The 23,450-nt window shown below is 43.6% G+C and overlaps 1 protein-coding gene across 4 annotated transcripts in view; it reads right to left on the reverse strand.

Annotated features, from left to right (window-relative positions):
• IQSEC2 (IQ motif and Sec7 domain ArfGEF 2) overlaps window positions 1–23,450 on the reverse strand; it is a 529,618-nt gene that overhangs the window by 199,878 nt on the left and 306,290 nt on the right. The gene's annotated exons all lie outside the window — the stretch shown is intronic.

Below are 23,450 nucleotides of genomic sequence, written 5' to 3' on the forward strand. Positions count from 1 at the left end.
AGATGGGTTTGCCTCAGCCTCCTGCGGAGTCTCTCAAACTTCCTCTTAACAGGCTTCTTTCTCAGACTTTCAAACAAAACCTGGAGACTCCTTATGCCATTCCTGCTGTTCCAAGCAAGTTGGAATTGAGGTATAGTACTGTACATTGCAAGGGCTTTGAGAACTCCCAACTATAATCAGTCAACTTCTTGTGGAATCTTCCTGAAAGAGGAGTCATCCTTCCAGGGTCTATGCTATCGTACCTCCTGGCAGAGAGGGCAGGATCATGGACAAGTTTGGCCGTCGACTTTATCAAAATTCAATGATGGCCTCCAGGGTTTTAAATTATAATTTTATCTTTACTACTTATTTCAAGTATTTTATTGATAACTCCCTGGTTTTTCTAAAGACCTTGGTCAACACAGGCTTTTAGAGTTCCAGAAAGTCATTGCTACTTTAGCACAACTCAGGTTACACCTTCAACAGCCATCTTATGATGCCTCTGAACTTTCTTCGAAGGTCACTGCTTTCTCAGTAGCGATGCGCCGCCTTGCCTGGCTTCGCACCATTGATATGGATCCCAATATTCAGGATCGTCTGGCCAATATTCCTTGAGAAGGCAATGACCTCTTTGATGAATCGATAGAGGCCGCCACCAAGAAGTTGTCTGAGCATGAGAAATCTTTTGCTTCCATCATCAGATCAAAGCCTAAGCCAGCTCCTTCCAAGCCTCCTTGATCTCTTCCATCCTATCAGAGGCGTTATCCTCCGAGGGCAGCTCCTTACACTCGAGCACCTCCCAAGAAACTGCAACAGCAGCAGAAGCAACAGAAACCTCAGCCTTCTGCTGCACCAAAGGATTCTCAGCCTTTTTGACTGTCTCAAACAAAGCATTGTTCTGCCTCTGTCCTCTCCTCTTCCCATCGAAAGTCATCTCCATCATTTTTACCATCTAAGGGAGACCATTATATCTGACCTCTGGTGTTATTAATAATCAGGGACGGATACTCTCTTCATTTCACTCAGATTCCACCAGAGCTTCCTACAAGAGAGTATTCTTCCAATCCATCCCAGACTGCCCTTCTTCAGGAAGCTCAAGCTCTGCTTCATCTCTGTGCCATCGAGGAAATTCCCTTGGAACAGCAGAGCAGGGGGTTTTACTCCCGTTACTTCCTACTTTCTAGTTCCGAAGAAGACAGGCGATCTGCAGCCCATACTGGATCTCAGGGCTCTCAACAAATTCTTGGTCAAAGAAAAATTTTGCATGTTGTCCCTGGCATCCCTTTATCCCCTTCTAGATCAGAACGATTGGTTATGTTCTCTAGATCTCAAGGAGGCTTACACTCGCATCCCCATTGATCTGGCCTCCCGTCAGTACCTCAGATTTCCGGTGGGGAATCTGCATTTTCAGTACAGAGTGCTTCCCTTTGGCTTGCCATCATCTCACAGAGTGTTCACCAAGTGCCTAGTGGTGGTGGCAGCAGCTTTGCGGAACCATGGTCTTCAGGTATTCCCCTACCTGGACAACTGGCTTATCAAGGATTCAACATCTCAGGGGGTTATTGTAGTGATCCAACGGACTACATGGCTCCTACAAAGCTTGGGATTCGAAATTAACTTCCCCAAATCCCACCTTCAGCCCTCTCAGAATCTACAGTTCATCGGAGCAACTCAGAGCATTCCTTCCTCAACAGCATCTGGATGCTCTCCTTCAGCTTTGCCGCAAAGTGTCTTCCCTTTCTTCACTCTCAACGAGACACATGCTGGTACTACTCGGTCACATTTCTTCGACCGTTCACGTGACTCCTTTTGCCAGACTTCACCTCAGAATTCCTCAGTGGACATTGGCATCTCAGTGGGCGCAGGCTTGCGAACCACTCTCTTGACACATTAGTCACTCCTTCATTGAGACATTCTCTCCACTGATGGATGCTCTCTTCCAATCTCTCCAGAGGTTTACTGTTTCAGACAACCCCTCATCAGAAGGTCCTCACAACAGATTCCTTGACCTACGTTTGGGGGGCTCATGTCAACGGTCTCCATACTCAAGGCCACTGGTCCAGCATAGATCGTCAGTCTCATATCAATCTGTTGGAACTCAGAGCGATCTTCAATGCTCTCAAAGCTTTTCAGCATCTTCTTCACGACCAGATAGTCCTTATTCGGACAGAAAATCACGTCGTCTTGTACTACGTCAACAAGCAGGGAGGAACAGGATCTCTCTCTCTTTGTCAGGAAGCTCAACGAGTGTGGGACTGGGCGATCCATCACAACACCTTCCTGAAAGCTGTTTACATTCAAGAAGAGAAAAACTGTCTGGTGGACAAGTTGAGTCATCTTCTGCAACCTCACGAATGGACACTCAATTCCTCACCTCTTCAACACATTTTTTCTCAGTGGGGAACTCCTCAGATAGATCTCTTTGCACAACCACAAACTGCCTCAGTTCTGCTCCAGGATATACTCTCCTCATTGCCTTGAGGCAAATGCTTTCCTTCTGGAATGGACGGATCTCTTCCTGTATGTATTCCCTCCATTCTCAAGACTGATCATGCCACCATGATTCTAATAGCTCCTCAGTGGTCCAAGCAACCCTGGTTCTCCCTTCTTCTTCAACTCAGCAGCAGGGAGCCATACCTTCTACTAGTTTTTCCATCTCTGCTTACACAGAGTTAAGGATCTCTACTTCATCCCAACCTGCAGTCTCTATGCTTGACAGCTTGGTACCTCTCAACATAACTCCCCTTCAGTTTTCTCAACCTGTTCAAGACATTTTAGAGGTTCCATAAAACCTGCCACTAGACAATGCTACCACCAAAAATGGACTAGATTTTCTATGTGGTGCTTCTCTCACAACAAGGAGCCTCGAGATACCTTCTTGTCTTCCGTCTTAGATTATCTTCTGCACTTATCTACCTCTGGCCTAAAGTCTACATTCATTCGAGTCCATCTTAGTGCAATTGCTGCTTTCTATCAGCCTATTGAAGGGAAACCCCTTTCTGCTCATCCTGTGGTTTCCAGATTTATGAAAGGACCTTTCAATGCCAAACCTCCTCTCAAACTGCCTCCAGTAGTTTGGGATCTCAATGTTGTTCTTGCTCAGTTGATGAAGCCTCCATTTGAACCAATGTCTACGGCTCATCTGAAATATCTCACTTGGAAAGTGGTGTTTCTCATTGCCCTCACATCTGCTCGAAGAGTCAGTGAGCTGCAAGCTTTAGTTGCTGATCCACCTTTCACAGTTTTCCATCATGACAAGGTGGTCCGCCGTACTCATCCCTAAATTATTAGCTAAAGTAGTTTCAGAATTTCATCTCAATCAATCCATTGTACTTCCAATGTTTTTTTCCAAGGCCTCATTCTCATCCTGGAGAATCAACTCTTCATACCCTGGACTGTAAGCATGCTTTGGCCTTCTACTTAGAACGCACCAAACCACACAGATCTGCTCCTCAACATTTTGTCTCCTTCAATCTGAACAAGTTGGGACATCCAATTTCTAAGTGAACCATCTCCAACTGGATGGCTGCTTGTATCTCTTTCTGCTATGCACAGGCTGGACTGCATCTACAGAGTCGAGTCACAGCCCACAAAGTCAGAGCTATGGCGGCTTCAGTAGCTTTCCTCAGATCCACTCCTATTGAGGAAATTTGCAAAGCGTCCACCTGGTCCTCAGTTCATACTTTCACCTCTCATTTTTGTCTGGATGTTTTCTCCAGATGGGATGGCCATTTTGGCCAGGCGGTGTTACAAAATTTATTCTCCTGAATTGCCAACGCTCCTACCATCCCATTCTGGTTAGCTTGGAGGTCACCCACTTGTGAGAATAGGCTGTCTGTTTGTCCAGGGATAAAGCACAATTACTTACCGTAACAGGTGTTATCCAGGGACAGCAGGCAGCTATTCTCACAACCCACCCACCTCCCCTGTTTGGCTTCTCTGCTAGCTATTTGAACTGAGGAGACGTGCCCTGTGCTGGGCGGGAAGGCACTCATGCAAGCACGGTGCGGCAGACTCGAAACTTCTGAGTTTCTTCAAGCAAGTCTGCTTGCTATGCTGTCTGCATCCAGGCTCAGTGGATTATGTCACCCACATGTGAGAATAGCTGCCTGCTGTCCCTAGATAACACCTGTTACGGTAAGTAACTGTGCTATTGGTGCAGTGGACTTTGTAACAATGGAATCCAGGTGCAGTGGTGTAGTAGGGAGGGTGTGGGGGGGAGGGAGGCAGTTCGCCCTAGGCGTGATTTTCCTCAGGGCGCTGGCACCCTTCCTACTCTCTGCCCCCCCGCCACATGTGCACCCCTTCCCTTCCCCCATACCTTTTTCTTTTTGGCACGAGCAGCCACAAAGTCGCTGCTTGCATCTGCTTCAGCGCTCTCTGAAGTCACTTTCGGGACCCATGCCTAGGAAATGGCGTCAGAGAGAGTGCCGAAGCTGATGCAAGCAGCCACGAAAAGCTGAAGATAAAAAGGGAAGGGGCGCGTGTCAAGTTTCTAGAATTCTGTGGATTACAGGAGTGGAGGCAACATGGATTCATTAAAGGTAGGACTTGTCAGACAAACCTGATCAATTTCTTTGACTGGGTGACCAGAGAATTGATTGAGGATGTACGCTAGATGTGGTGTGTTTAGGTTTTAGCAAAGCCTTTGACAGTGTTCACACAGACGTTTAATAAATAAACTGAGTGCCCTCGGGATGGGTCCCAAAGTGATGGGCTGGGTCAAAAACTGGTTGAGTGGAAGGAGACAGAGGGTAGTGATCAATGGAGATCGCTCTGAGGAAAGGGATGTTAACAGTGGTGTGCCTCACGGTTCCGTTCATGGGCCTGTTCTTTTTAACATTTTTATTAATGATATTGCTGAAGGGTTGTCGGGTAAGATTTGCCTCTTTGTGGATGATACCAAAATTTGCAACTGAGTAGACACACCGGATGGTGTGAATAACATGACGAAAGACCTGGCGAAGCTTGAAGAATGGTCTAAAATTTAGCAGCTAAAATTTAATGCTAAGAAATGCAAGGTCATGCATTTGGGCTGCAAAAATCCGAGAGAACGGTACAAATTAGGGCGTGAAGAGCAGGACTTGGGTGTGATTGTATGTGATGATCTTAAGCTGGCCAAAAAGGTTGAAAAAGTGACGGCGAAAGCTAGAAGGATGCTAGGTTGCATAGGGAGAGGTATGGCTAGTAGAAAAAAGGAGATATTGATGCCCCTGTATAAGACTTTGGTGAGACCTCATTTAGAATATTGTGTACAATTCTGGAGGCCGCACCTTCAAAAAGATATAAAAAGGATGGAGTTGGTCCAGAGGAAGGCTACTAAAATGGTATGTGGTCTTCATCATAAGGCGTATGGGGACAGACTTAAAGATCTCAATCTATATACTTTGGAGGAAAAGTGGAAGAGGGGAGATATGATAGAGACGTTTAAATACCTACGTAACATAAATGCGCATGAGACAAGTCTCTTTCATTTGAAAGGAAACTCTGCAATGAGAGGGTATAGGATGAAGTTAAGAGTTGATAGGCTCTGGAGTAATCTAAGGAAATATTTTTTATACAGAAAGGGTGGTAGATGCATGGAACAGTCTCCCAGAAGAGGTGGTGGAGACAGATTGAGTCTGTATTCAAAAGGGCCTGGGATAGGCATGTGGGATCTCTCAGAGAGAGAAAGAGATAACAGTTACTGCGGATGGGCAGACTAGATGGACCATTTGGGCTTTATCTGCCATCATGTTTCTATGTTTCTATACATGAACTTCTAACATTTAGACTATAGGTAGGCTAAACAATTCCTGATATTCTATCTGTACAGATATAGAGCTTATGGTAACTATAACAAGCGGAATAGTCAGCACTGTTCTTTTCAGTGACAGGTTAAATCATTCCTTCACCCTCCATATCCCATTTTTTTTCCACTACTACTCCAGGACTATCACCACTCTCAGCCACTAATGTTCTATATCCTGTGAAGCTTATGGCCCAGGACTATAACCACCTTCCTCTGCCCAATGATGCGCACAGTCCCAAACTATCACCTTGGACCTCACCATCATATAATACTCCAGGTACAGTCCTTAGAGTTGCTGCTGTTGCTCAGAGGGTTCAGGAGAATGTGAAATCAGGGAAACTGCAACCAGGGGGCTGCCATCCCAGCAGCAGAATCATGCTTAGCCTAACCCAGAGCAACCAGTGGTCCTCCATCCAGCCAAAGCAGGGCACCCACTTGCAAGCTCTTCAAGTTTAAGGATTTTTGAGTGACAATAATTATACTGGAGATTTCAAATAGTAAAGCAGACAGCAACTAGGCTACCTTTCACCATCGAAGAAGTGGATCATCATGATGGAGCAAATCACAAGAAGTTGCTTATCCTAAGGCTGTTTCAAATGAGGATTGCTCTGATAAAAAAAAAAAAGTATATCAGTAACATCACCCAGTAGCACAAAGGCCTGAATTTAACCCAAGGTATGCATTAATTTGTAGTTCTGCTGCTTTTGTGAAATAAAATAGGGTGGTTGCCATGTTAGTCCACTTTAAAGTTGATACTTCTATTGAACTAACTGAAAAATTTTTTTACTAACTTATGAGATCTGTATTTCCTACCACTTTATACGTAAATCAAAAAATTATACTGCTTTGTCACCTTCTGATCACTCATCTACCTCTCCTTGTTTCTCCACTCTCCTCCCCAACACTTCCATCCCTACCTTTTTTTCTTGTCAGTGAAATGCTTTTATGCTTTACTCATATATATATATTCTAATATTGTCATCATTTGCTTACAATGTTGTGACCTGAGGAAGAAATAAAAATGTTTTGATAGTCCAATATAAAAGGTATTATCTTATTTTTCTTTGTTTTTTTCCCCCTTTTTTTTTAAATTTTATTTTTGGGAACAGGAAATGAAGATTCTCTTTCCTTGCAGGTGACCAGTCACTGCTGATAATTTCATACATACATACATACATACTGCATACATGGGGGTAAAACCAGGACTGGATCAGCCTGTCTCTGATAAAATGCAGCCAATCACCCTGCAGTTACGTAGGGCTAGATTCACTAAGCCCACCGATCATGTCACGACCACTTTGCGACCCCCGACTTGATTCACTAACTTTCCTCCCGAGCGTATCTGCACCTGATTTGATCCGCACATGCAAATGAGGAGAAACGGCATGCAGAGTAGGATGGGCCTCGATTCACTAAATAAATTCAGGCACACCAACTGGGCTGGCCGATCCAAAACCAAGAGACTGCTGAGGACCAGTCGCTCACGTCATTTCCTGCTCTCTACCGCCCTTCCCCATAGAGTTTGCTTTTGTAGAGCAGCTGCGGGTGCATGGCCTTCTGCGACTCCAGATTCACCGCCACCTACTCTCCGTTGGTTATGTTAATGTCCCCGAAAAAGCCCGAGCCCATTTTCCTGACTTGTGCTTCCCCTCTCTCCCCCTCACCGACTACGGCTTTGGAGCCGCTGCCACATGCCATGGTCTCTGGGCTCTGACGGCAAGAGCCCCAACTCTTCTGCTCTCTGCCGCCTTTCTCTGCAGTGTGAGCCTACGGGTTTAAAGCGGGGTTGCACTATGGCGTTTTATGTTCTGTTCCAGAACACGCCACAGTGCAGCCCCGCTTTAAATCCGCGGGTTAAAACCACAGGCTGTGCTCGTCCCCCTGTCTGTTTATGCCAGCAAAGGCTGTCAGATGGTTGGCGGTTTTGGTAAACAGTAAGCGATGCAGCTCCAGTACTAACCTCCCCTCCCCAGCATTGCCAGCCAGTTAGGGTCTGAACTAGACCTGCAGGACAGAAAAGTCATCTGTTCCTGTTTCTTTGGTACCATCTATGCATGCGCAGACCATCTACAGGCAAAGAAGATGGTCGCTGTGGGGCGTGGCTCCGATCAAAATAATTTGCATGTTGAGGGTTACTGAATCGGTCGGCTGGGAAGACTCGGCCACGGATCGGAAAGATAAGAGGGGTTTGGTGAATCTAGCCCTCAGTATTGCTCATGTCCTACATACCTGAGGCTTGCTAAAATAAACACTGGATTCCTAATCCAGCAAGTCTGTTAAAAAAATGCAGAACTGTTTGAAGCCCATGTTTAGATATCCAGTTAGCATAATGTTAGTTATTGATGCTAGCAAGGAACAGAGTAATAAATAGTTCTCATTGAGGAGAACGGGATAGAAAAATAAATAAATACTGATGAGTAAAGTACTGTTAGTGAAAGCTCTGAGCTGCTGGTATATAAAGTCCTCTGGTGGTTAAAAAAAACGCAAAACAAAACAGAACTGCAGGTCACGAGAAACCCTGCTAATTTCAAAATAATCTATTTGAAGCCCTTCCCGAGACTGCAAAGAGATAAAGAAAAAAAAAAAAGACTAACCATCTCCCACTCACCTTCAGAGCGATGTTGACACTGCCTGAATCAATCTCTGAATTTTATTTTCCCCCTCATACTGTCCTTATTTACACAATAATCTAATAAATTTTAGAGCTGCAGAGAACAAGGAAGCATAGGCAGGTTTCAGGGGCCTCTCACAAATAAGGTATACAGTACACAAAACGTCATAGACTTTACAAGGAAAAAACACCTTGCAGGACTGCTTACAGGAAGCTAAGCACTTATCAGAAATGCAACTGGAAATCTGGCACCTGGCCATGCAGTAGAAGATAAACTGATGATCCAAGGGTACACAAATCTCAGCAATATTATAAACAGGAATAATTAATAGTCCTGGGACAGCCAGCTCTGTCAGTTCCATATTTGCTTGTTTTATTATGTTCTTTTATAATTTATGTATATAATTCATGTAAACCGCTTAGTTTTAAACGGTATAGAAAATTTTAAAATCAATCAATCAGAGCCTTGGCTAGGTGGCACCATCTAACAGCACTAATGTAGAGTAGAAGGACTTCTTATGCTGATGCTACCTCACCAGTTTTTTGTTTCAGTCTATTGAAGAGCTTAGAAATCCACTTCCCTGGACGGGAGGCACTGTGTTCCTAGTTTATCCTTCTGTTTAAAGAGTACTCCTGTTACAGGTATGCAAATTCCTTTCTCCATGAACCAGCAGAATGAAACAGCCACACAAATTAAACAACTCATAGCTAAGGAACGTTCTGTCTATGTTTTAGTGCAGAATAAAAGTTGTGGGTTTTTTTTTTTTTTTTAATAACTATCTCCACATCTAGATGACTTACAAACAACATACATCATTAAAATACACACACAAAAAAACTACAAATTGGTAATAATCAAAATTACGATTATGCTAACATCAACAATAAGATTGTTGGAAATAAATACTTTCTACTGATTTTGAAAGGTAAGCAGCACTAATTCATAAGTAAACTAAGGCAATGTGTTCCAAAGCTTTAGCCTGTGACAAAAAGAGAACTCTGTATTCCAGTATGTTTAAATGATGCAAGCAATTGTCTATGGACCTCGGGGTTTGTGTTGGGTGTATAAAATTAAGAGTGGCACCCATACACTACAGAATTTCACTTGAAAAATTAAAGTTATAATTTTAAAGCAAATTCGGCATAGAATGCAAAGCTAGTGTAATTGTTTTAATTTCAGAGACACGTGATCATAACGAGAGGCACCAGAAATTAAAGGAAAGATTAGGTACTCATCTTGATAATCTTCTTTCTAGTAAACAGGCACATCATTCCTGAACCTTTAAGTTCCCATGAGAATTTGTAAAGAACCTCATTAGAATATTTTATTCCACCTCCCATCTCTCCAGGCTGTGCTCCAGTTCCTCAGTTTGTATCAAAGCAGATGGACAGCCCTACAGAGGAAACATAAGAGGGAGGAGTACAGGGATACTCCCCAAAAGACATGTCCTGCTCATATCACAAAAATATATAACAATTGAAACTGAACCCATTATAACACATACCTAGGTGAAAATAAACAAGTCACCTACCTGAATGCAACCTGCACTAACCGTTTGGAGTAAAAGGAGTACTCCCTAGATTCAAGAATGATGTGCCTCTCTACTAGAAAGATTACTGAGGTAAGTAACTAATCTTTCCTTCCAGTGCAACAGACACATTCATAGAAACATGATGGCAGATAAAGGTCAAAATAGCCCATCTAGTCTGCCCATCCATAGTAACCATTATCTCTTTCTCTCTCTGAAAGATCCCACGTGCCTACCCCACACCTTCTTGAATTCAGACAGTCTGTGTTTCCACCACTTCTTCCGGGAGATTTTTCCACACATCTACCACCCTTTCTGTAAAAAAGTATTTTCTTTGATTACTCCGGAGCCTATCACTGTTTAACTTCATCCTATGCCCTCTTATTCCAGAGCTTCCTTTCAATTGAAATGAGTCTCGACTCATGCCAAGTAGGCATTTAAATGTCTCTTATCATCTCTTCTGAACCATCGGGATGTATCAAAGCAGTCCCCGAAATCTAGAGCAAGACAAATGAGCTTGCTGAAAGGACAGATGATCCAAATGCGGAATCCAATCTGACTGCTATGTCTACCCTGTAACTTTTGTGAAATATGGAGGGAGGACCATATAGCCGCTCTACAAATTTCTTCAGGAGACACCGCTCTCGACTCTGCCCATGAGGAAGCCACACCTCTAGTGGAATGCGCCTTCAAGGATACTGCTGCACCCTTCTCACTTTCGATGTAGGCTAAAGAAATGGCCATATGGATCCATCTGAAAATGGTAGCCACTGAAGTTGGGCAGCCCCTATGGGCCGCACCTGCTAGCACACAGAGGTGATTGGACAGGCAAAACTGATTTGTCATCTCCAGTTCTTGCAGTAATACTCTGCAAATATCCAGCAATCTCAGGACCTTGTCGCTCTTCTTAGACCCCAAGGGTGTAAAGGCAGGCAACCAGACTTACTGGTTAACATGAAAGGACTAGACTACCTTAGGTAAGAAAGAAGGTACTGTATGAAGTACTACTCCCAACTCCAAAATTCTGAGACAGGGTTCTCTGCATGATAATGCCTGCAGTTCAGACACATGTTGAGCTGAAATGATCACCACTGAAAACACCATTTTGACAGCGAGATCCATCAATGAGGTTCATACTAAGCTTTGTTGAGCTCCCACAGGACCAGGTTAAGACTCTACATAGGAAAAGGCTGCCTTACTCATGGGCTCAGGCGTAATGCTTCATTCAGGAATCTACTCACATCTGGATGTGCGGTCAAGGCGTTTTTGTAAACCTTAGTTTGGAAACACAAAATACCCACTACCTGAATTTTCAGGGAGCTGACCACCAGGCCTAGCCCTTCCTGCAGGAATGCTAGCACTATGGAAATCAGGGCTGTGATTGGGTCCGAACTCCTCTGTGCGCACCAGACCTGGAAACACTTCCAGGCCTTCGCATAGGCAGCTAAGGTTGACTGCCACCCTTTTAAGTTCTAAGAAACAATTGCCACATCTGAATAGCCTTGAATGTTAAGGCTGCATGCTCAAGAGCCATGCTGTAAGACGAAAACAGTCTGGCTCCTCCAGGGCGATTGGGCCCTTCATGAGCAACTTCGGAAGACTCTGAAGTCTGAGGTACTAGAAATTCTTGCATTTCCATGTTCTAGAGCAGGGGTGTCCAACCTGTGGCCCCGTGAAGTATTTTGTGCAGCCCCGGTAGAGGGCTGCTGCCCCCGGGTGTTTATCGTCTTTCTGGCTCCCTCCTGTGTCTTGCTGCAGTGTTTGCGTGGCCCCAGAAACATTTTTTTTGGTCAATGTGGCCCAGGGAAGCCAAAAGGTTGGACACCCCTGTTTTAGAGTCTGGAGCTATGAAAATTACCTTGACCTGACCCCCTGGGGGTTCTCAGCTGGTTTACAATCCTGTATGCTGGCAATGAGATCATCCAGAACTTTCCCAAAAAGCAATTGTCCTTTAAATGCAGTTTGCTCAATATCGCCTTGGGAGCTGTGTCTTCCACCCACTGTCTGATCCACAACATTCTGTGGGTGGAAATAGTGTATGCAGAAACCTTGCTCAATACTCTGAATAGATCATGAAGAGCATCTACTAAATAGCCCACACCAGATATTAGAAATTGGTGATCCCATCTGGCAACTGCCTCCATACTGTGGCACAACTTGGAGTGGCAAGCACATGTGGCATAGGATGCCACTGCCGCAACCTTTAATCCCAAGAATACAGCTTCAAATTGGGCCAGAGAGGTAAATGCTCCAATGCTCATAGAATTCCTATGAGCATCGGAGCATTTACCTCGCCAGCCCACAGAGCCCTTAATTATTTAAAAAGCTTAACTGGCACCGATAAGCAATTACTACCTCCATAATTGGCTTAAATTAAAACTAATTGGATGGTAGGAGCCTAGATAAATAGGCACCTAGAGTAGTGGCATTTATCACTTTCATGTAGATACAGTGGCAGAGTAAGGGGGTGGGGCGGTCCTCCATGGGCACCATCTTGGTGAGAGTGCAGGCACCAGTTCTCCTCTCCGCCCCTCCCCCCACTGCCACGTGCACGCACTGCTTTCCTTCCACCTACCTCTGTAACGTTCCTGGTGCAAGCAGCAACCCCCACCCTGCTGTCATGCCAGCATCAGCTTTTCCTCTGACAACACTTCCTGGACCTGCACCTAGGAAGTAACGTCAGAGGAAGAGCCGATGCTAGTGCAATAGTAGGATGGGGATTGGTGCTCGTGACAGGAATGTTATAGAGGTATAAGGGAAGGGAAGTGGCGTACGCGCACATGCGTTTGGCAGGAGGGGCAAGGAAGGAGTGTGTGGAGGCGGTGGAGAAGAGGGTAGGGAAGGGGCGCCACCGCCCCAGGAGCCTTTCACTATGCCACTGGGTAGATGCTTAGTCCAAGGTGCCTACCAGAAAGTAGGTACGGTTGGGGCAGAACGTGGGCATGTTTGGCATGTAGATGCCTGTTCTGGACTTAGGTACCAGTATGTAGCCCAAGAAAACTCTGACATAATAAATAATGTGTCCCTAAGATCTGGATGCCTAAATGGTGCCTAAGTCCACTTTAGGCACCACTAAGCATAATTCTATAAAAGGTGCTTAACTTACAAGTGACGTGCGCTATGTGCCATGTTACTCGGTACCTATGTTTTTATAGAACATAGGTGCCGTTTTTATAGAATTGGGGCCAAAGTAACCATATAGGAAGTCCCCAGAACAAAGCATTGCAATAATTGAACAAAAAAACATAGGGTTGGACCACAGTCCAAAAATTACTCGACAAATCATATAGGTATTGTAAAGATTTCAATTTGAAAAATACATGTTCAACAACTCCTTTAAGATAGGACTTCATGAATAAAAAAAAATTTAAAAATCCAAAGCAATTCTGAGATACTGCATTTCTCTTAAGAGAGGAATGTCAAATCCATCAAAACAGAATGAATCAGGAAAATTAGAGTATTTAAGCCTGATAAGAAAAGAACCTGCATCTTTGATGCATTCAATTTTAGTTTATTCGCTGATAACTGGAAAGTAAAATTATAAGTCATTAGCATACAAACAGTAACTAACATCTAGACAACTAAGCACTTTACATAAAGGAGCTATGTATAAACAATAAATCTAAGAGCAGTGAGCCTTAAGGTACCCCAGACTGAATTTCTATCCAGTCAGATGTGTCAGGACCAACTGTTAGTTACTTTCCTGTCTCCAAAAAGAAAGTAAACCATTTCAGCACTTGACCAGAAATCCCATGGGCCTGTAATTGAGTTAAAAGCAAGTGAAGATTAACTGTGTCAAATGCAGCAGCAATATCTAAGGTAACCATCAAAAATTCAGATCTACAATCAAAATCACAATGAATAGAATCCAGAACAGAAATTAAGAGTCTCCATATTATGTTTGGGTGGGTTCAGAGAATCACCTTATTGTGAAAAAGTTGCAGATAGACAGAATAAGAGACAAGCACATGCAGCTCACTTACTCTTTTGGTTAAAGTCAATGTTCTCTTGAAGCTGAGCAGGAAGCCTGCAACTGCATTCCTGCCAGCAGGGGTGTTAATGCTTCAATACTGTGCTTTCAATCACTAGGGACAGGCAGATCCTCTGAAGTCCTATAGAACTTACCTGCGATATTGAAACAGCACTACCAATGGCAGGAAGAGGTAGAAGAATCCCATATGGCTTAGAGAAGGGGGTCTCAAAGTCCCTCTTTCAGGGCCACAATCCAGTCAGGTTTTCAGGATTTTCCAAATGAATATGCATGAGATATATGTGCATGCACTGCTTTTAATGCATATTCATTGGTGAAATCCTGAAAACCCGACTGGATTGCGGCCCTCAAGGAGGGACTTTGAGATCCCTGGCTTAGAGGGTACACTGATTGAAGTTGTTATTAAGAAAACTTTTCACAATGATTTCAGTTCAGCTGAATCCATAGGAAGGTTTCATGAGCTAATACGGCTAGATTTATCAGCAGCTTTTGATACTATTGATCATATTATGATGCTAGTAAGTCTGGCAGAAACAGTCCATACTGTTTGGCAGCACCTCATCACCACCATGGGCACTGACCTGTGGAGGTACCACAAGGATCGCTACGATCACTTATTCTATTCAATATCTACTTCAAGCCATTAGCCAAGCTGATTCGGTCAATGGACAGACACTCAGTTCTACATCTATATCAGTGGTTCTCAACCCTGTCCTGGGGGACCCCCAGCCAGTCTCCTCCATTATATGCAAATCTCTCTCATGCATATTCATTAGGGATATCCTGAAAACCCAACTGGCTGGGGGGGTCCCCTAGGATAGGGTTGAGAACCACTGATCTATATGGATGACTTGCAGCTTCTCATACCCATCGAACTTGATTTATCCACAGTCCTGAAAGACTACCTGTAACATCAGTTCAAGAACGGGCCAAGAAAAACCAACTTTGCCTGAACCCAAGTAAAACTGAGCTTCTATGGGTCTCCAACACAAAAGGGCACATTCCTGACATCAAAATCTCTTTAGGAAAATACTCTTTAAAAATCAAGAACCTTGGAATACAGCTAGATTTAACACTTACTCCGATCCCCCAAATCTAAGAAGCCTTCAAGAGTTGTTTCTGTCATTTGCGACAACTATGCAGCCTCTCCTTACATTGGGAAGGCAAATCTTGTTTCAGTTGTGCATGGCATGATAACATCAAGATTGGATTATTGTAATGCACTCTACATTGATTAGACTACAAAGGTCTACAACGGATCCAATTGATTTGCAATGCTGCAGCAAGACTAATAGAAGGCTGTAAGTGAAGTGCCCATGTCAAAACATTTTTGCAAAATTTCTCTGGCTACTAGTACAATACAGAGCTAAATTTTACAACTCTGGGCTAGATGCACGGTCGTTAAGACTTTGTAGGTCGCTGTTGGCCAATTTTTTTGTCCAATTTCCAAACAGTGATCCATGTTCAAAAGGCTTCCCATGCAAATGAGTCGAGTTGGATGTCTGCCCTAATCCCACCCCACCAGTTGTTGGAAAACTGGCTCAGCCCATACACAGAGAATCCTGAACAGATGAGCTGCAGGGGAAGCCCCAAAGCAGCCTCCTGCTGCTCAGCTGTTCAGGGCAGGATGCCTTTAAAAAAAAAAAAATGGGCACAGAGTTGCATGTTACACATGCACATCTATCCCCATAAAAGTGCAAACCCCCACCCCCTAAAAACCCCAGTACCAAAATAAAGCCAAGAGGGATGTATACTTCCTCCTGCTGTTGAGAACTCCCCCGCTCCAGCCAAACAGCCCCCCTGTTACTTCAATAGAAATCAGCAGGAAGGATATTCACTCCCTCTTGCCGCCACTGCAATACCCTGACAAACTTACCCCCCTCAACTCACTCCTGGGAGGGACCTTAGGCATTTGAGACAATCAGGGCCTTAGACCCCTCTCCATGCATTCCAGGATGCATCAGCAAGGGGAAGGACCTCCATTTTGGAATGGCGGGCCTGCAAGCAGGAGGGACTGGGCATCCCTCCTGATATGTAGTTTTGAGTTATAAGGGAGGTTCAGGGGGCATCTGGTGACAGAAGGGAATGGGCATTCCCCCTGCTGATTTTTTTCTTTTTAAGGAAAGGGAGTGGGGAGAGGTGTTGATTGGAGGAGCCTGGCCAAGGGGGAGGGGTGGTATGTTCGGCTGGGAGGTTTGCAGCAGCAGCAACAGGAGGGAGTGAGCTTCCCTCCTGCTGATTTCTATTGAAGTGCAGGGGGCGGATTCAGCTGGTGCCAGGAAAGGGTTGCAGTGACAGGAGGGAGTGGGCATCCCTCCTGCCTCTATTTTGGTACTGGGGGTCATCCGTCTGGGGGGGGGGGGGTGGCACAGCAGGCCTTTTTTTTATGGTCACAACATCTGTGCCCATAGAAAAAATGAAAAACAGGTTTTCCAGGTCAGTAGTACCAATCTGATTCTAACATGCAAGTTTAGGCCATCGATCAGATGGCTGGTTTTAATATTAATGACCTCATTTGCATGCCAGAATCAGAAATTGTACAACCACAAGGTGAGCTATTTTGTGCATAAGGTCGGCAAATATGATCGGTTGCTAAACCAAACTGGTTTAGTGACGATCAGAGATTTTAGTGCATTTAGCTTTGTCTGATCTTCAAAGCCCTCAAAGGAAATGGCTCAGAGTACTTGAACAGGATCTCCCTCTACACACTTCAAGGTCACTAAAGTCCTCCCAAGGAATATCCCTAACCACATCCTCTCCAAAGGACGTCACACAATGTGATACCTGCCAGCAAGTCTTCTCCGGAATAGTCCCCACACTCTGGAATGTACTCCCTAAAAGGCTTCTTGTATGTTAGGACCAGCTTTCTTGCCATCAGCATAAGAAGACATAGGTCTATCATATTTATTTCTGCAGTTCTTGAAAGAGTCCATAGATGAGGATTGCCACGGATTCTTTCAAGGCATAGATATACCATAATAAGTCAAAGATATTATATCATGACTCCCTTTCTTCCTGTTGGGTAAACAGAACTCTTGATGTTTTTCAAACAAATGCAAAATAGGTGAGGTACCCCTGGACAAGGGTTGAAATGAGTAAGAACAATGGTCAAGTGATTCTTCTTCACCTCTGGTCTATGTAGTGACGTCTACCATCTATCAGTTCCTGCTTTTTACCAGATTTTTTCTAGATTCCTTCTGTAATACTATGTTTAATGCTATTGCTCCTACTTTATGAAGTTATCTTCTCTTATATTTATGACTGCTATCTAAATAGCAACAATTTAAAGTGGCCCTTAAGACGTGCCTTTTCCAGCTGCCTTTTGGGGCTACAGGTTAGGGATTTTGCTGGGGATGCCCATGCTATGACACTGAGTTTGTTACAATTGCAGTATCTCCTTTCCTTATTTATATCTTTTCCTTACTCATTGAAGATTTGTGTTCCAGTTTTCTAACTTTACCAATTATTTTTTTATTATTGTAAACTGCCTAGATGGCACATCCCCTGATGATGTATCAAATAAAGATGAACTTGAACTTGAATAAGTCAAGTATCATGACTTAACTGTATCTAGGTAAAATATTTGCAGGTGTCTCTTTCTCTGGCAGCCACCAAAATAGAGAAGAGAGAATAAGCAATGATTTTGGACAGAAAGTAGCTTGGTGGTTAAAGAAATGGGCTTAGAACAGGGAAGCTAGCTTTTCCCATGGACACATGTCACTTTATATCCCAATGCCTCAGGTACTCGCTCAAATAGTATATTCTGTAGGGAAGGAACATTGTACCTGGATACTTCTCACCATCATACAACAAACACTGTGCATATCTACTAGCACTATAAAAGGGTTTGGGTTTTTTTTCCAAATTTTAAGCAAAAAAATTCTGTGATGGCTGTGAAGGAGAATTTTGGTATTATCTCAAGCAGTAAACTCATTGTTATGCCTGAAGACCATGGTTTTCAACACGTTGATTGAAGATATTCCATTGTTGTATGTTCCCCAGATCTTGAACACGTAAAGTATTGAGATAAGACAAGTTTTTGGCACCAATGATTGTTTGGCTTCAGTTGAGTTGAGGGAGTCATTGATGGAAATGGTGGCACATGAGTCATTGAGCTTGTCAGTGCTAAAAATCCCTGCATGGAACCTTTAGCATTGTGGAACTGAGGAACTGAGAGTAACCTTTATTTTGTGACTATGTGGGTTTTATTGCAAATTTTTTCTTTTCAGATGAACCAACAAGTCGAACATATCACGTGCAATATAATGCTGTGCATAATTTTACAAAGATAATTATTCTGGTTTGATATCCAGTATATAGTCTCAACCCATATGTCCTCAGTGCTGATATCTATCTCCAATATGAGCTCTATATTTTGTTATCTTTCCATATCAATACTCCTGCTCACCTATTATGGTCTCTTGATTCTATTAGGCTAGTTCTTCCATCTCTGAAATTTGCCCATTATGACTCTACAAGAACATCAAGGTACTTTTTTTTATTTCTTCTTTCTTTTGGAATAATCTTCCTTATTTTATTCAAATTGAGAAGTCTTTTCCAAAGTTTAAATCCCTACTGAAAACTTATATTTTTAGGAATGTTTTTAATGTTTCTTTGGGTTTAACTGAATAGAAATGCAGGTATATATATAAGTATTTTTATTTAAAAAAAAAAAAAATTATTGAAAGAGCAGGCAGTACTATAACAAGGAAACATAGGCTACAGCACAACAGTATGAATGAACAAATAACAAAACAGGCAGTCCCGTGAGGACAGCAGTAACGCTCAACCATGAAAGAACATATGCAGGAACCCCAGCGAGTAGATGCTGTGCAGAAATAATACAAACAAACAATAACAATGCCAGTAATAGTTTGCCATAATCCCGGGGCACCCATTGCCCAACCAAGTCATCCAAAAAGGGAAGAACCCGAAGCCAAACTGCCACGTGAGGGCAATCCAAGAACATATAGACCAGGGTGCCCACGGCCTTCTGGCAATGAGAACAAGTGGCGTCCTCCCAAAGACCCACTGCTTTACCCCGATCTCAGGAAATGTAGGCCCGGTGCAAGATTTTAAATTGCGTTTCTCTAAGGTCGGTAGACCCCACTAGGAGGGAAATATTAGCAAAAAGATCCAAAAATTGAGCTCTGTCATAGACAGCTGCCAAATCCTTAGACCAGAGGTCCGCCACACGCTCCAAGTACGGAACCGCCGGAGCAAGCTTAAGGACTCTGAACCACATGGCCAGCCTATTCATCTGTGGGGGTACCAACATCAATTGTGCATCCATCCTTCCCAAAGGCGTACCAAAGAGGAGTAGTAATGTCTGACTTTTAAGTAGGCCCAAAACTGAGTAGCAGGGAGCAACCAACGAGACTGCAATTGGGCAAAGGTGGGGAAAGATTCCATGCCCCCCTCGGCGAGATACCGCAAGCTGACACAGCCCTGGGACTGCCACAACCGAAACCCTCAGTCACCCACTCCCGGTATGAAATCAGCATTCCCCACTAAAGGGAGGAAAGGAGAGGCCCTGGGGTATTGTTGCTGTCTCCACCTCCACACCAGCCGCAGCGGGCGCAGAAATTGAAACTTTGGGGCCAGCCCCCAAAACATTCCGCAGCGGCACATGCAGCAAGGAGGTAAAGGCATGGGGAGCACACCACGCAGTCATCTGCAGGGGAGAACTTGTGGTCTCCAGTAATGCCCTTGTGTACAAATCGCATCAGAGATGCCACATTATATGATCGAATATCCGGGAGATTCAAACCACCCAGCCGTACGTCCAGAGTCAAGGTTTGACGACTAATCCGAGCCACCTTGTTATGCCAGATGAAGGATAGCAGGATGGAGTTAAAAGCTCTTTCATCTTTAACAATAATCCACAAGGGAACAGTTTGCAAGGGATACAAGAGTTTAGGCACCCGGCCCCAGAGAGAAAGCAGCAAGTCCTTCTATTTTATACAGAGGGCTCAGATGATCTCTATATGGTTAAGAACATTGTAGCGGTACATACGTGTAGGTTGGACACTCAAGTAAACACTCAAATAGCGCATAGGTTTCCGGACAGGGGGGTAGGGAGATCGTCGTGCCAAGGTTCATGCGTCGCAGAAGCCAAGGGTTAGCAGCTCCGATTTGGCACAGTTTACACGAAGGCCCAAGATGGTCCCAAAGGCCTGTACAATAGTAAGGGCCAATGGCAAGTGGAGATGAGCACTGTCTAAATACAAAAGGATATCGTCTGCCGGTAAGTTAATGCGACTCTCCTGGTCCCATATAGGTATTTTTATAACAAATATTTTATAGTTTTATTGTATTACTTTACTTTTAACTTTGGCGTTCCTTTTCTTCCGATTTATGATTGTAAGCCACTATGACCTGTTGCACTAGCAAGATATTAAATGAACAATTTACATAAACATAAACAATTTACATAAACATATGTAAATATTTCTAATAATGCTATTGTATGAAGCTTGGTTCTTCATAAAGCTATCAGGCTCATAATTTAAAAAACAACACAAAAAACAGACGTCCAAAAAGCATCCTAAATTGCCACTTGAACGTTCTAATCGTCAGGACTTCCAAGTGCTGCTAATCGAAACCATCTTTATGTACGTCTAGCGAGGTGTTCCAGCCTCTGTACGTCTAGAGGTGTGTTATGGATGAGCTTTGGGCAGTCTCAAATCAAACATTTTGAAAGACGTCCTAGATGGAACTTATATGTTTGGAACTAGACCTATTTTAGAAGGGTCTAAGTGCCACAAAGGTGCTAAAACTAACCAGATGACCACTACATGCATCAAGGTAAGACACCCCCACACTCCCCTAGTGTTCACTGACCCACCAGACAAAAATTAGAACAAAAAGGTACATACCTGGCTCTAAAACAGCAACATCTGGTATGGGGAAGCCTAGTAGAGCTGCACACAGGTATCTTTAGTAGCTCAGTGGGTGAGCTAATGAATCATAGAGAGGAAGACCCAGGTCCATAAGCTATTCTAACCCTCTATACTGCCAAATAGAGGCCACCTGCAGCCATAAGTGCTGTTGGGATGGTACACAGGATACACTAGGTTTTGAGTAGGTTGGGGGGGGGCTCTCCCTAAATTATAAGTGGTTTATGGTGAGGTATACAGCTGGCACCCTTTATGTGAAGTTCACATCAGTGCCCTCTAAGGTGTCCCATTGTTCTGTCGGGATGTCTATGTGGCCAGTCCATTACTGTGCTGGCTCTACCCACATTCAAATGGCCAGTATTAGCACGTTTTCAACCTGGATGTTTTTCTGACTGAAAATGGGGTGTAAAGTTAGATGTTCTGGCAGCCTAAATATCCCGGTGGCCAAGATATCTAAGTAGATGATTAAAAAAGATTATATTTGGACGTCCAGAAGTTTGCCATTCAAAAATGGCCATTTTTGTACCTCCAATTTTGGATGTTCAGCTGGAAACATCCAAGTTGGTCTTAGACTTTTTTTCAAAAATGCCCCATGTCAGGCAATGATATTACAAATCTTGCTGCATGCATCGAAACTAGCTTCTTTATATCACTAGGTACTGAGACTGAATCCCAGTTACTCGATAAACTTAATTTGGGCAACAGTGGCAAAAGCGATCTTATCATTCTTGTGATTGAGTCTCCCCTCTTCCCAGAACATCTGTGCAGGTGGACACATCTAGATATGCAAATATGTACCCTGTAACTCAGATCCTATGGCCTATTTTGGTAAAGCAAGCTAGAAAACTGTACTTCTGTGCAAATAGTCTAAAAAGAACCTCAAATTTTGTCAGACAAATTGCCAGTCATCTTAATTTAATCATAAGCCTGCATTCCAGCTATCAATAAGCTTATCAGGTGTAATATACTGCATCCATTGTTAGAATCCAATTAGCTGTCATATATATGACTACATTCCTCTGAGTTCATCACACTTTGAATTGAGATCTTGGATTTAGATTTAATTACCTTTTCTAAATCTGAGCTCAAGACAAGTTTACTTTTAGGTACATAATTTACTTCCCTGACTACAGGACTGTACAATCTAAGTCATTCCTGATATAATAGAGAGTGAAATCACAAGGAACATTAGTGGAAGACACAGGATTTGAACTTTTGCTTCCAGGCTCTTAGCTGGCTACTCCTCCACTCTGCTCTTAACTTCTAGAGGGGAATTCACAAATTAGCATTTTCTTCTCTGAAAGGTATTAAATTCACTGGGAAGCTTAGTAAATCTTTTACTTTTAAATTGGTGAGAATTTGGAATGGACTTCCAGATTCTCTAAGACTGGTAGATCAATTATTTCAAGTTTAAAAACCTGGTTGTTTTCACAATAGTTAATTTGATTTTAGGTGTCGTATAGTAATTTTAAGCAATTCAACATACTTTTTTCATCCATCTAATCTAACCAATTTCTGTTTTTATCCCACAGTTTTTACTTGTTATTTTTCATTTTTTTAACGAACTGTAAACCGAGTCGAACTCCTTAGGGAGTAGATTCAGTATATAAAATGAAGATTAGATTAGATTTATTAAGGAGCTTTCAAGAGCCATTCTCAGCTGCATATAGAAATACCATGACCTATAAAAAGTAGCTCAAATTTACTGGACAAGGCATCGAAAAGAGTCCTCTTTGCCATGGGGCTTTATAACAGAGTACCTGCTCTGTCTCTTGCAAGGAGGACTTGCTACTCAGCCCTGAGGAGGATATCCTGTGCCTTTCCTTAGCTGATCTTCACCTACTTTTGGATTTGCCTAGGGTTACCAGACAGCTGGGAAAACCTGGACATATCCTCTTTTTCAAGGACTATCCGGGTATCCGGACATTTTTTTAAAAATGAGGAAGCCTGTCCAAGTTTAGCAGGCTCTTCCCAGGCCCAGCTGCTGTAATTGAATCTTCGGGCAGCCGGCAACTGCAACAAGGTAAGCCTGCTACCACTGGCCTGCCCTGGAAGCCGCCTCTCTGCATTGATTTCCTGTTCCCACATAGGTGGGACTTGCAGAGAGGTAGTTTCCAGGACAGGCCAGCGATAACAGGCTTACCTCATTGCTGCCGCCGGCTGCCCAAAGATTCAATTACAATGGCTGAGCCCAGGGAGGAAGTTGGTGGGGGAGTCGGAGGAGGGGAAAAACAGCATGGAGAGGGGCTGGAGAAACAGCATAGGGAAGGAGGGAGGGGGGCTGGAGAAACAGCATGGAGGGAGGGAGGACTGGAGAAGCATTATGGAAAGAAGAGAGTGCTGCAGAAAAGAGCATGAATTAGGGTAGTGCTGGATGGTAGGGGAGAGACAGAAACAGCAGGAGAGGAGGTTGGAAGGAGAAAGAGGGGCACCTGCAGTGGGTTTGGAAGGAGAGAGATAGAAAGAAAACACCCACAGGTGAAAGGAGGGAGAGGGAGAAACACCCATGGGGGAGAATGGTTTGAGAAAGGATGAGAGAGAGAAGCACTAAAAGGGTACAGAGGATGGGAAAGGGGGCAAAGAAAATGGGTGGAGTGTGGGTGGGGTTATGTGCCTTCTTTTGCCTTCACAAATATAGTAACCCTAGATT

Source organism: Geotrypetes seraphini, chromosome 1 (assembly GCF_902459505.1).
Source record: "Geotrypetes seraphini chromosome 1, aGeoSer1.1, whole genome shotgun sequence".
Classification (NCBI taxonomy): Eukaryota; Metazoa; Chordata; class Amphibia; order Gymnophiona; family Dermophiidae; genus Geotrypetes; species Geotrypetes seraphini.